The sequence below is a fragment of the Halichoerus grypus genome, chromosome 9, assembly GCF_964656455.1.
Source record: "Halichoerus grypus chromosome 9, mHalGry1.hap1.1, whole genome shotgun sequence".
Classification (NCBI taxonomy): Eukaryota; Metazoa; Chordata; class Mammalia; order Carnivora; family Phocidae; genus Halichoerus; species Halichoerus grypus.
The window spans coordinates 57,931,650-57,945,367 of NC_135720.1; the positions used below are offsets into that span (position 1 = coordinate 57,931,650).

Consider the following 13,718-nt stretch of genomic DNA (forward strand, 5'->3'; position numbering starts at 1 on the left):
AAGAAAATAAAAGAGAATATAGGAGATACAAAGATGTCTATCTTACCCTTAAAGATAATCTTCTTTGATTAGGGCTTAAACCAATGTGGTGTGACTCACTTAACATTCAAATAAGTGATGAATCCACATTATTGTTAACCATTCACCTTGAAAGAAGTATGAAAACAATTGTTTTTTCTATGCTGATTCAAAACACTACTGATGTTGAATTTTATTCTAGAGTTATGCTAACACCAACATGGAAGAGTGCAGGAATAGTAGTATTTAGAGTTGCTTGGCTCCAATCCTGACATTGAGACACAAGACTCTCTTCAAGTCATCTAACTAAATGGGCACAAAGTCTTCATTGTCAAAATGTAGGGAGATATACTGTATTATCCGAAGTTATACTCCATCTCTAAAAAAATCTATCATTCATTGAATCTCCCCCTCTGAGAATCCATATCATTCAATTTTTTCTTTTTCTTTCTTTCTTTTTTTTTTTTTGAAGATCAAAGCCTGCTTTTATTGATGCGCCCACAGACAGACCGGTGATTTGGAAGGGATGGCGACACTAACACGACACTCGTGGTTAACGCAACTCAAACACAGGGGGAAGGAGATGGCTTTACAGGGACATGATGCCTTCATAAGTTAGGGAAACGGACTGCTTGCTGGCTGCCCCTCTCATTTCATGTTCTTCACGAACTCCTCTCCCTTCTTGATGGAGGCCTTCAGCTCAGGGATGGCTTCCACTATCATCTTCTCTTCCAAAGGGGAGATCTTGCCGATGCCTAAGATTCTTCTCAATGCCCTTTTTCCCCAGCAGTAACGGGGTGGAGAAATAGGCACAGTCTGCTTCTGGGGACTTAAGGAAGGAACACTCCACAACTGCTTCCTTTCCGTTCATCGCCTCCACAAGGGAGAAGACAAACCGGGTTCCAGCGTGCGCCATGGACAGGGTGGCTGAGGCTTCTCCAGCGTTGGCCTTCACCACCTCGGTGCCGGCCTCCTGGATCCGCCCAGTGATGGCTGTTAGCTGGTCCTGGGGAATGTCCACCTGGGCAGTGCATTGTGAGATCAGGGGGATGATGGTCTTCCCAGCATGGCCACCAATGACAGGAACATTGACTCGAGTGGGATCCAAACCCTTCAGTTCCGCAATGAAAGTGTTGGCTCTGACAATGTCCAGGGTCATCACCCCGAAGATTTTATTGGGGTTGTAGACTTGTGTTTCTTGAAAACTTCTGTTGCAACTGGGATGGTGGAGTTCACCGGATTGGAAATGATGAGGGCCTCGGGGCAGTGCTGGGCGCAGGCAGCAGACAGGGTGGCCACAGTGGAGGCATTGGTGTTGAACAGGTCATCCCAGGTCATGCCTGGTTTTCTCGGGACTCCTGCTGGAATAACCACCACATCGCAGCCTTTCAGGCAATGCGGCAGCTGCTCAGGTCCGAGGTAGCCTTTGACCGTTGCTCTGGTCTCGATGTGGCTCAGATCTGCGGCCACTCCGGGCGTATGAGCAGTATCGTAGAGGGTCAGGCGGCTCACCGAGGGACTGTTCTTGAGGAGAAGCGAAAGGGGCTGCCCGATTCCTCCTGAAGCCCCAGCACCGCTACGTTCGCATTGTTCTGGGCCGAGGTGCTGAAGCTGCGGCGGAGAGCGGCGCGGGCAGGGCGGGCGAGGGCGGGCGAGGGCGGGGAACATAGTTGGAGCGGGCGGGAAGCGGAACTGCAGGCAAAGGAGCTGGCGGCTGGCACGTGACACCCCATATCATTCAATTTTTTAAATGAGAAAAAGCATGAAACAATTTCTGCTTAAGAGGTATCGTCCGGTGTCTTAATCATTGTTAGAAGAATTGCAAAAGGAATCCTTATTCTGTTCAGTTATCACTAAAATCCTGGAAGCTACATTCTTACAACAAAAGTGAGGCTACACAATTATACCATAGCATATCTAAAAAATAGTGAACTCACCATAAAAAATAAAAGTAGGATGATCCTTTCCATAGTTGGAGAGAAAAACAAATGATCAAAATGAGGGTATGATGGCTTCTAGTTTTAGAGTAAAGAACTACAACTTGTTTTCTTTAGCCGGGAAGAAATAATTTTACTTTAATGTTGACTACTGAATTCCTTGTGGTGAGTATATTTATCTCTGTTTAGTGAAACAATGATAGGGTACTTTTTAAAATGTTTTCTTTTCTTCCTTTTTTTTCTTTTAGGATGAGAATCCTTGAAGCAAGATAATACTAATAACTAACATTTAATGAGAACTTTCTACCATACTATACTTTTCTAGGTGCTTTACGTTTATCAATTCATTGTATTCCTGCAAAAACACGTAAGAAATGAAATCAGGACACAGAAAAGTTAAGTAAATTTCCTAGGGTCACATAGCTAATAAAAAGCAGAGGAGGGTGAGTACCAATGAGGGCTCAGTCCAGAGCTCACACACTTAAACACTGAACTTTGTTGCCCCAAGGATATGTTGAGACGAAGGAAAGACATACTGTTCTGCTTAAGAAGGAGTAAAGCAGGTTGGAGACAGGGACAAGTGAACTAGGAAGAAGAGTTATAGAGGGGGTTTACAGTGACTGGGAAGTCCAGCAACAAGCCAGGTTGATGTCATACAAACAGGAGGAAAAAAGTGAAAATGTGGAGGAGAAAAAAAGCATTGTCCAAATAACTTTTGAAACTAGATAGGTTTAGTATTCAATTGAATTTAAAAGTTACTACATGTGTTCTAGCCATACAACCACTCAGAAAATTCTGTCCTACTTCATGTCTTTGGGTGGATGGTATTTGGGGAAATCAAGGAATAGAGACTTTGTTTCATATTTTGAGGGATGTGAAAACAGCTGCAAGCGCTTACTGAGATTGAAGAATTCAGAGGAAACAATTACAGCCACAGGTGGTTGGGTAAAATGCCAACCTCACCGCTGCCAAAGGATCGTCAAAGGACTGGGAAGGGTCAAGTGGCCCCAGTGACATCTTGGTTTTACTTCAATGCTCTATCGAAAAGCTCTTTAACAATTCATACTAAAAACAAAGAAAATCCTTGCTATGATATGGAAAACCCTTGCTATAATGATTGCCAAGGGAACAGCGTACAGGACATGCATGGAAATCATGCAGGAACCAAACTCACTCTGAGACTGGAAGCTAACTTAGAATGCTTCCTGATGCTTCTAGCAAAATAGATACCAATAACTCACAATTGTTTGAGAATTGAGGATGCTCTAAATTAAATAATTCAATAAATGAGGATGCAGGATCTACTTAGTGTCAGGGAATAGAGCACTGTAAGAAAAATCTTTGCTCATGTGGTTTACATTCCAATGGGCTTATCTTCTGATTCAGGATTTACTACTGGCCGGCTTAAATGATAGTGATCCAACCATTGTCTTTTTTACATATACTGAAGTCAACATGAAAGTGCAGATAGGGATTTGTTCAAACTTACATAAAGACTTTTTTTTTAAAGTTATTCACTTTGGCTATACTATCTCAGGGATCACCTGCATTTTTATTAAAGAAATGTCTCCTGGGATCTAGAACAGCCTTAATTATTATTCCTATCTCCCCATGTAGTTAAAACATTGCCTCTATTCAAGGGTTTCTCTGATTACTTTTATGGGAAGGTGGTAGAAGGTGAATCAGGTGTTATTAATTATCTCTCATCTTAACCTAGAATATTATCAAGTCCACCTCCCAAAGACACTGAATTCTAAATCACCTCACTCATTCCTAAAGAACCTGCTTTTGCTCTTCATTTTGACTGTATCTCTTTTTTTTTTAAAGATTTTATTTATTTATTTGACAGAGAAAGATAGCGAGAGAGGGAACACAAGCAGGGGGAGTGAGAGTGGGAGAGGGAGAAGCAGGCTTCCTGCCGAGCAGGGAGCCCGATGTGGGACTCGATCCCAGGACCCTGGGATCATGACCTGAGCCGAAGGCAGACGCTTAATGACTGAGCCACCCAGGCGCCCTTGACTGTATCTCCTGACCCTCCTCAATTCTTTCTGTCATCTCTTTAAGTGGAAAGGACAATACCAACCATACAGAGTTGAAATCACACAGAGTGACATAAATGAGATGATCTAGCAATCCAGACCCTAATGAAAAAAAAAAAAAAACAACCCAAAAAACAAAACTGATATTGCTTAGAACAAATTAGGCCTCTTAGGTAAAAAGGTGAGTTTCTAGAAGAAGGGTGTTGGTAGAAATGAAAATAATGAAAAAGATAACTGAATATCTCTCTGTGACACACTATTCATTCAGTTATTTTGCCTGGGAGTGGGAAAAAGAAAAGGACACAGACAGAAAAATAAATACCAGTTTAAAAGCTAATTCTGTGTGGGTCAGTTAACCACTGACCTGAGAATCTCCTGGTGACATGATGACCGAAAAGCCTTGTAAGAATGTGAATGTCTAAAAATCAGTGTAAAGTTTGAAGTTGTTTGCTACATAATTCATGATGTGATGACTCTTGGAGATCCACATACCTTTAGTAAAAGAAATGTAGTGTTCCATACAACATTTTTATATTTGTGGTTTGGAGTCGAGGTATGGGGAAATAAGGACAAGAAGTTATAAATCATAGTTAGGCTAACCCTGGGGCAGAGGTAGAGAAAGGGGTGCAAAACACAGAGGAAAATATCAGTAGAAACAAAAAATCAAAACCAGAAATGACCAAGAGAACATAAGGCCCAGAAAAATTGGGTCTGTGACAGGCTGATCTTACTCACGTTCAAGAAGTTAGAGATTTTGGATGACTTCTGGTATGTGTATATATGTATGAAAATATATACACACATACATGTAAATATTTACATATATACATATGCATATGTATAGGTCTATGTGTGTGTGTGTGTATGTGTGTACATAATGCCTGTTCTTACATTTAGGAATGTCATAAAGCCACGCTAGTTTCGTTTATCTCCAACCAAATAGATTCTGGCATCATCTGGATCAGGTGTCAGCAAACTAGTCCCTTAGGTCAAATCTGACCAGCCACCTAGTTTTGTAAATAAAGTTTTATTGGAACAAAATAAAACCCATTGGCTTATATATTGTCTAAAACTGTTTTTGTGCTACAAAGCAGAGTGAGATAATTGCAGCAGGGTTCATGGCACTCAAATTCTACAATATTTACTCCCTGGCTTTTTACAGAAAAAGTTTGCTTACCTTTGACCTGGACCATCACCCTCCCAATCTCCTGACTTCTTGCCTCCTATCTTTCCTCCATCTCCCACCTCTCTTCTCTCTCCCTTCTCCCTCTCTCTTTTCCTTCCTTCCTCCTAGTTCTTTTTGTTTTTTTAAAGAACATTCATTTACTGAGTGCCTACTATTATTATTTTGTCATTATATTTAAAAACTACTTTTAGAGCAGTTTTAGGTTCACAGCAAATTTGAAAGGAAGGTACAGATATCTTCCATATCCCTCCTGTCCCCACACATGCACAGCCTCTCCCATTATTAACATCCCTTACCAGAGTGGTACTTTTTTTTATAATTGATAAGCCTTCACTGACACATCAAAATCACTCAAACTCCATCATTCACATCAGTATTCACTTTTGGTTGTACAAGAGTTTGAACAAATGTGTAATGACATAAATCCATCATTACAATATCATACAGAATATTTTCACTGCTTCTAAAAATCCTGTGTTCCACCTACTTATCCTTCCCTGCCCCCCACCCCTGGAAACCAGTATATTTTTACTGTCATAGTTTTGCCCGTTCCAGAATGTCATATAATTGAAATGAAACTGTATGTAGGCTTTTCAGATTGGCTTCTGTCATTTAGTAAATAGATATTTGAGTTGCCTCCATGTCTTTTCATGGCTTGATAGGCCATTTCTTTTTAACACTGACAAATATTCCATTGTCCAGATGTACCATGGTTTATTGTACATTTATTGTACCTACTGAAGGGCATCTTGGTTGCTTCCAAGTTGTGACAATTATGAATAAAGCTGCTATAATTATCCACGTGCAAGTTTTTGTGTAGACATAAATTCTCAACCTCTTTGGGTAAATACCAGGGAGTGTGAACGCTGGATTATGTACTAAGAGTATGTTGAGTTCTGTAAGAAACCATCAAACTGTCTTTCAAAGTACCTTTTGCATTTCCATCAGCAATGAATCTGAGTTTCCACTGTTCCACATCGTCACCAGCATTTGGTGCTGTCAATGTTCTGGATTTTGGCCATTCTAATCAGTATGTTGTGATACCTCATTGTTGTTTTAATTTGCATTTCTCTGATGATATATTATGTGAAAGAACGTTTCATACTTGACAGCTGCATATTTTCTTTGGTGAGGTATCCGTTAAAGTCTTCGACGCCTTTTTTTTTTTTTTTTTAAAGATTTTATTTATTTATTTTGAGAGAGAGAGAACGAGAGAGAGAGAGCATGAGAGGGAGGAGGGTCAGAGGGAGAAGCAGACTCCCCGCTGAGCAGGGAGCCCGATGCGGGACTCGATCCCGGGACTCCAGGACCATGACCTGAGCCGAAGGCAGTCGCTTAACCAACTGAGCCACCCAGGCGCCCTCTTCGACGCCTTTTTTAATCTAGTTGTTTTCTTACTGTTAAGTTTTAAGAGTTCTTTTTATATTTTGGAAACAGTCCTTTATCAGATGTGTCTTTTGTAAATATTTTCTCTCAGTCTGTGGCTTATCTTCTCACTCTCTTGAGCTTCCTTTCTTTTTCCCTTTTGTTTTCATGTTTTTGACTCCCCATCATGTTCTTTAAAGTAACCATTCCAAACTTTTCAGGATTTTGGAAAGTCTGAATATTCAACTTGAAGTTTCTCTGTATCTATACTTCCCTCCTTCTTTCACTTCTATGTTCTTCAAGCTTAATCACCCAACTCTGCCCTGATCCAATAGCTTCCAGACTTCATTACCCTGCCCAAACTTATTCCCATGTGCTTGTCTACTAATGTTCTCTGTTCTCCCTTAAAATCAACATAAAAACATTCCTCCAATTCTTATTCCCTGTAATTCACCACCCTATCTACCTTTACCCATGTTTTTAAACTACAAATATTTCTTTAAACATTACCCATATGTCACTGCCCCTACTTTATTACCACCCACTCACACCACAAATTCCTTCAATCTGGCTTTGAATTTTACTTGGAAGTCACCAAGGACCAACTGATAATCAGTTTGCTGTTTTCTTCCTCCTTAAGATCTCTTTGGAATTGGATTTTGTCATATCTTTATTGAAACTCTTTTCTCACATGGTTTCTGACACTAAAAATTCCACTAGTACCCAAGTAAAATACATTACTAACTTTTCCTCAAACATAGGCTATATTTTACAACCTCAGGCCAATTTTTTTTTTTAGTTCTGCTTTCTTTGAAATAAACATGCTTTTTGTGTGATACAAGCTCTATCTACTCCAAGTTGTGATACAACAATCTGTCAAATACATGATAGTGGTATATAAGATCCAGGAGCACAAATGTCTTTTTAATTCTCTGTTGTGTCTCCAGTAACAGTTACACATTAAATACTAGACAAAAATTGAATAAACATATTTAATATCTGAAAGAAAATTCAGAGATCATCTACTTAAGCCCCCTTCAACTTTCCCATCATTAAAAAAAAAAATTACTGGGAAAACTGGAACATTAGAGTTCATTCCGGTATTTGTTTCTACATTTTAATGCTGCTTCTATTATATACTAAATTATTATGGAAAACTTTTCCTTTTCAAGGTATCTTTTTTTCTTTTTTAAATTTTATTTATTTTTTTTAAGATTTTATTTATTCATTTGAGACACAGAGATACAGAGAGAGAGAGAGAGCATAAGCAGGGGGAGAGGCAGAGGGAGAGGGAGAAGCAGGCTTCCCACCGAGCCAGGAGCCCGATGTGGGGCTTCATCCCAGGACCCCAGGATCAGGACCCGAGCTGAAGGCAGATACTTAACCATCTGAGCCACCCAGGCACCCCTTTAAATTTTATTTTATTATGTTATGTTAATCACCATACATTACACCATTAGTTTTTGATGTAGTGTTCCATGATTCATTGTTTGCTTATAACACCCAGTGCTCCATGCAGTACGTGCCCTCTTTAATAACCATCACCAGGCTAACCCATCCCCCCACCCCACTCCCCTCTAGAACTCTGTTTGTTTCTCAGAGTCCATAGACTCTCATGGTTTGTCTCCCCCTCCGTTCTCCCCCTTCATTTTTCCCTTCCTACTATCTTTTTTTTTTTTTTAACATACAATGTATTATTTGTTTCAGAGGTACAGGTCTGTGATTCAACACAAGTAATGACATACTGAATGAAGAAAATCACCTACTGTGATTATCAAAAATTGTGAACTTCATGTGTTATCCAACACCCAACACCTTATCATTTTACTCTTCTATATATTTTTTTTCCCTGTGATTTGGTTCAGGTTATGTTGGTATGTCCAAATATACATACATTTTTCACTGGGGGTATATTCATTTTAGAGAAATACTTATAACACATTCCATTGGAAAATTCTGTAACATTTTTCAATAGCATGAGACAAAGGTCCCCCAAATATGATATTACACCTACAGTAACATATGAAGCTGTCATCTATTCAAAAACTAAATCTTGCTCATTCAGAAGAAAAAAATGAAAAAGTCAACTCTAATATTACTTGGAGTCTCCTGTTGGCAGCATAATCTATAACACCTAATTTTATGAGATTGAGCTCAAATATAAGCTCCCACTCATCCCACTAAAATTTGTTGACTGCTTTTCATATTCAAGGCACTATTCTAGGTTCTATAAGGATAGAAATAAACTCCGTAGCTTGAAGAAGTTATAATAAGGGAATAATAACATTATGCAACTGGGCTTTTGCTTTCATATCTAAAAATGATGATAAAAATTCCTGTCCTGCCCAGCTCCTTGTATGCTTGGAGGACTCACATGAGCAGTGAAAGCAATCTGTAAAATAGAAATAATTATACAACTCTTAATTATTATTTTTATGCTGACTACACGATAGCAAATTATCAGAGACCAAAATGTGTAAAGTGAGGCCTGTGGTAGATACGAGGGGGAGGAATCGGCATGGAGCAGAGAGTTAGAGATATCTTTATAGAGGAGGTTGCTTCCTTCCATCATCACCCCTGCCACCTCACCTAGACTCTGGAAATTGTCTATCAGGGCCCGACATTCCTCCGGTCTCTTCTTACTCTAATCCATTGCTACCACTCCCAAAAAGTTCTTACCAAGTTTTTCTGATCCTTTTGTCCACACCTTCAAACACTCATAGAATTTGGGAAGAAATAGTTTAAATTCCTTCTTTGGAAGCATTTCAGCCTTATTTCCCACTGCTCAGTTTTCCTTACTTTCCACACCAACTAAACTCCTGCAACAACTATTGCCTGTATCATTAATTTGGTAATTTATTTTTATTTGTTCCAGCATAGATTTAACATGGCTCATTTGGCAATTAATCATGTAATATAATTCCTTGTGGCATCTGTTCTACTGTTGCATCAAACTGTTACTTATATTTTCTTTTCATTTATACAGTTCCCTTTTTTAAACTTTTCAAGACTGAAGGATTAATTCCCTCAGTTGTTAGGAAGGTTGTCTGCTGGCCTTCCCAGGAGTAGTCCTGCTGAAGAGTCCCTCCCCCAATATCATTCTCATCTCTTTCTCAGGGCACATCACATCCAAGACCTCATCAATGCCAGCAAACAAGGTCCCAGCGCCTCTCCCCAACCTGGGGTGTCTCTGAAGTTTACCTCAGCTTCACAGCACCCCCGAGGGGTCAGCTGAGTCCTTCTTGTGACTCCAGTGCAGCCAAATTTCTCTCTTTGCACAATCCCACTTCCCTCTTATTTTTTCTATAGAACTTACTACATGCGAATATACATTTGTCTCCTTCCCAAAGAACCCAACCTCTGACCAAAAATATGAAATAAACACAAATGAACACAAAGCTCATCTCATGTTGCCTTTTTTGTTCACCAACCGGGACCTCTTAGGTAAATTTAATGCTCAATTAAGGTAACTTATCATGTTTAGTTTACAGTCATTCCCATCCCCTTGCTTCACTGTTAATCCATTTCTTATATTTTAACAAGTATCTATTATATATCTTTCTTATCAAAATCAGTTGTTAAAATGTTTTTTAAAGTACAGAAAAAAAATATATTGGGCGCCTGGGTGTCTCAGTCGTTAGATGTCTGCCTTCGGCTCAGGTCATGAACCCAGGGTCCTGGGATCGAGCCCCGCATCGGGCTCCCTGCTCGGCGGGAAGCCTGCATCTCCCTCTCCCACTCCCCCTGCTTGTGTTCCCTCTCTCACTGTCTCTCTCTCTGTCAAATAAATAAATAAAATCTTTAAAAGAAAAAAGAAAAAAATAATATTAGGAGGAGAAAAAAATTCCCTATGAGTGAAATGCAAAATTCCACAGAATTTCAAGAAAGGAATATTTAATGTTTGGTTATAGTTATCAGGAAAATAACAAAACAAGAATCTTTAAATAATTTGAATATGAGATGGATCTTAAGATTGGAGTTGGCACCTAAAGGAGTAGCAGATGATCTGCATGAGAAGGGGAGGGGTAGATAAGCCTAGAAAGATTGGTGGCCCCATAGCATGAGCATACCACAAAGGATGACTAGCATTAGAAGAGTATAAAAGGAGAGAGAGAAGTACTAAGTTGTATTACAGAAAATCTAAGTTACAGAGATGAACTCTATGTAGACTTATGTGGAAGAATTAAAAGGCATCTTAGCTGGAAAAAAAGATCGACCATTGCTTCTGAAATCAATGCCACATCCAAAAGTCAGATATAGAACCTGATAAAGAATTCTGAAAGTACAGTTTTTTAAAAAATGAAGGTCAGCAAAAATGTCATGTGAAGGCACCATTATTTTAACAGATGTCAGATCATCATCTTTGTTTCCTACAAAAGGATAATGTTTTATTTCTCTGCTTAGGAAAATTTCTGCTTTCCAATTAACTTCTGTAGTCCATTTATTAGTCAGGGTCCAGTGAAAGGACACAAACTACACTAATAATTTAAACAGGAAAATTTTTAGTGTAAAGGATTATTAACTCGTAAAAAGTAGTTAATGTCTAAAAGGGGTAAAACAATTCTTTAAAAACTACAGGAATAGCAAATTCAGAGAGAAAGTTCATTCTCCAGGGCTAACAGGGAAAACCTAGGAAAGGGCCAAATTTTACATTCTCCCATCCCCTTCCCACAAAGCTGATATTCAAACTTTGTTGCGAAGGGTTTGACAGGAGCCCACTGGATGGCCAAAACCTTTTCCCAGGTATCCTGGCTCAGAGCTGGTTCACTGAAAGTCCCCCCTCTGGGTTGCCTTCAGGGTTCACTGGAGCACTGTGGCCTGGAGCTGGTACACAGGGAGCTACCTGCTGGGTGGCGTGGGCTGGGGTCAGTCCGCAACTGTTAGGGTGCTGCAGAAAGTCTCCAGGAGTTGAGTGGAGAAACTTCCTGAAGGGCCAGCACCACAGGGTTCTTACCTACCTATCCCCACAAGCTAAGAGGAAGAGTCACACCAGAACTAGAAAGAGAAGCCCTTTCCTCTGCTATAACTTACACTGCCCTCCAGGGTCCTCTGTTGACAAAACCTAACATTGAGTCATCTGACAAAGGAGAAACGTCTCTAGGGTCCAGCTCCAGTATGTCAAAAGTGGGGAAAAGAAGGGTGGATTTAGACCTGAGAGAAAATAAACTGACAGCTGGTGCAGTCAGTCATAGAATTAACTTTGTTAAATGAGATAATAAGAAACAGAAGCACACACTGAGGAAAAACGAACCAGAGCTTTTTCAAATACACTATGTTTTAAAAATGAAGAATGATGCCCAAATGCATCCTGAGTATGTTATATAGACAGAAAAGCACATTTAGTTCTACATACAATATAAACTTCAAAGCCAAGCAAAAATCAGTCCACCTTTCTGAAGTACTTAAGAATATTAAAAAGTTAGGGGCGCCTGGGTGGCTCAAATGGTTAAGCGTCTGCCTTCGGCTCGGGTCATGATCCCAGGGTCCTGGGATCGAGCCCCACATCGGGCTCCTGGCTCAGCGGGGAGCCTGCTTCTCCCTCTCCCTCTGCCTCTCTCCCTGCTCATGCTCTCTCTCTCTATCTCTGTGTCTCAAATGAATAAATAAAAAATCTTAAAAAAAAAGAATATTAAAAAGTTATCATTATCCAGGTTATTATGAATATTCTCTCCAAGTATGTAAACAAATTGAGTTAGTAAATAAATAATTCAGTTACCCAAAATGCCTCAGACCAAATTTTCTGTCTCCAAACTACTTTCCTCCTGAGCTCCAGACACATTCAATCTATTATTTACTAAACATTACTATTTGGATGTCCAATTGGTACTTCTAACATCAACATCTAAATCTGTTATATGCTGGTAAACTAGCACTCAAAAATAAAAAAACAAACCTGAATGTATCTTTTGCCAATTTCTGCAGTGCAAATACTCCCAACATGGGCTCTCTCAAGCTTCGGACAACTTCACCACCATTAAAACTATTACCTGTTCAGCGTCTCGGTGAATCTCAGCGCTCCTCACCGCTCCAATATCCAAGCCAGAAACCTTGGTTTCATCTATTTCTCTTCCCCTTCACCACTCATACACTTTTCTAAATCATATCCATTTTTCAGTTTTGTTTCTCCAGTCTGTCACTGCCTTTGTTCCCACTGCCACCATCTTATATCATGCCATTTGTGTTTCATTAGCCTAACTGCTGTTCTTGCGTCAAGTCTGTCTTTCCTTCATACTGTTCACTGCAGGGAAAATCATCTTTCCTTTTTTTTTTTTTTTTTACTGAGATATAATTGACATAAAACACTGTATGAGTTTAAGGCATACAACTTTTGATATGATACATTTATATATTATGATATGATTACCACAATAGCCTTAGCCAATACCTCTACCATGTTACATAATTATAATTTGTGTGTGTGTGTGTGTGTGTGTGTGTGTGTGTGTGGTGGGAACATTAAAGATCTGGTTTCTTAGCAACTTTGAAGTTTATAATAAGTATTAGTGACTACAATAACTATGCTGTGCATTAGATCTCCAGAACTCATCCGTGTTCTAGTCGTGCCGTTATACCATTTAACATTTCCCCCATTCCCCTGCCCCCAGCCTCTGGTAACTACCATCCTACACTGTTTCTATGAGATCTGCTTTTTTACATTTGACATATTAGTAAGATCATACAGGATTTGTCCTTCTCTGTCTGGTTCATCTCACTTAGCATAATGCCTTCAAGGTCCATCTATGTTGTTGGACATGGCAGCGTTGATCTTCCAGTGCACATAAGTCTCGCTGCGCCGCTTCTCTTAAAACACTTTTGCCGCTTCTGGTATGAAATAAGACGATTTTTTTGTGGCTCCTGATCTCCTTTCTAGCCTCATCTTGCATTACACCCTAATTCTTTTCCCCCTGCACACCTCAGCCTGTCACCTCTTCAGCCACCCTGATCTACTTGTAGCTCCCAATGGGAGCTTTCCCTGGCTTTCCCTGGCTTTCAGGTGTTGACATCTAGACCTTTGTGTGCTTAGATTGTATTTTTTGCTTTTAATTTATACTTTTTGTACCTTTTTTTCTTATCAATGACCTGATCAATTTTTAATTCCCCCATTGTTCTTCTATCAGCTTCAAAGTTGTATCCATTTATATTCTGATTACTTTTATATTTTAAGTTGCATTC

The 13,718-nt window shown here is 39.6% G+C and overlaps 1 protein-coding gene and 1 pseudogene across 4 annotated transcripts in view; both read right to left on the bottom strand.

Moving 5' to 3' along the window:
- The window catches only part of GRIK2 (glutamate ionotropic receptor kainate type subunit 2), a 1,096,112-nt gene that overhangs the window by 436,347 nt on the left and 646,047 nt on the right, over window positions 1-13,718 (bottom strand). The window lies entirely within an intron of this gene.
- LOC118526672 (malate dehydrogenase, mitochondrial pseudogene) lies at window positions 454-1,663 on the bottom strand (annotated as a pseudogene).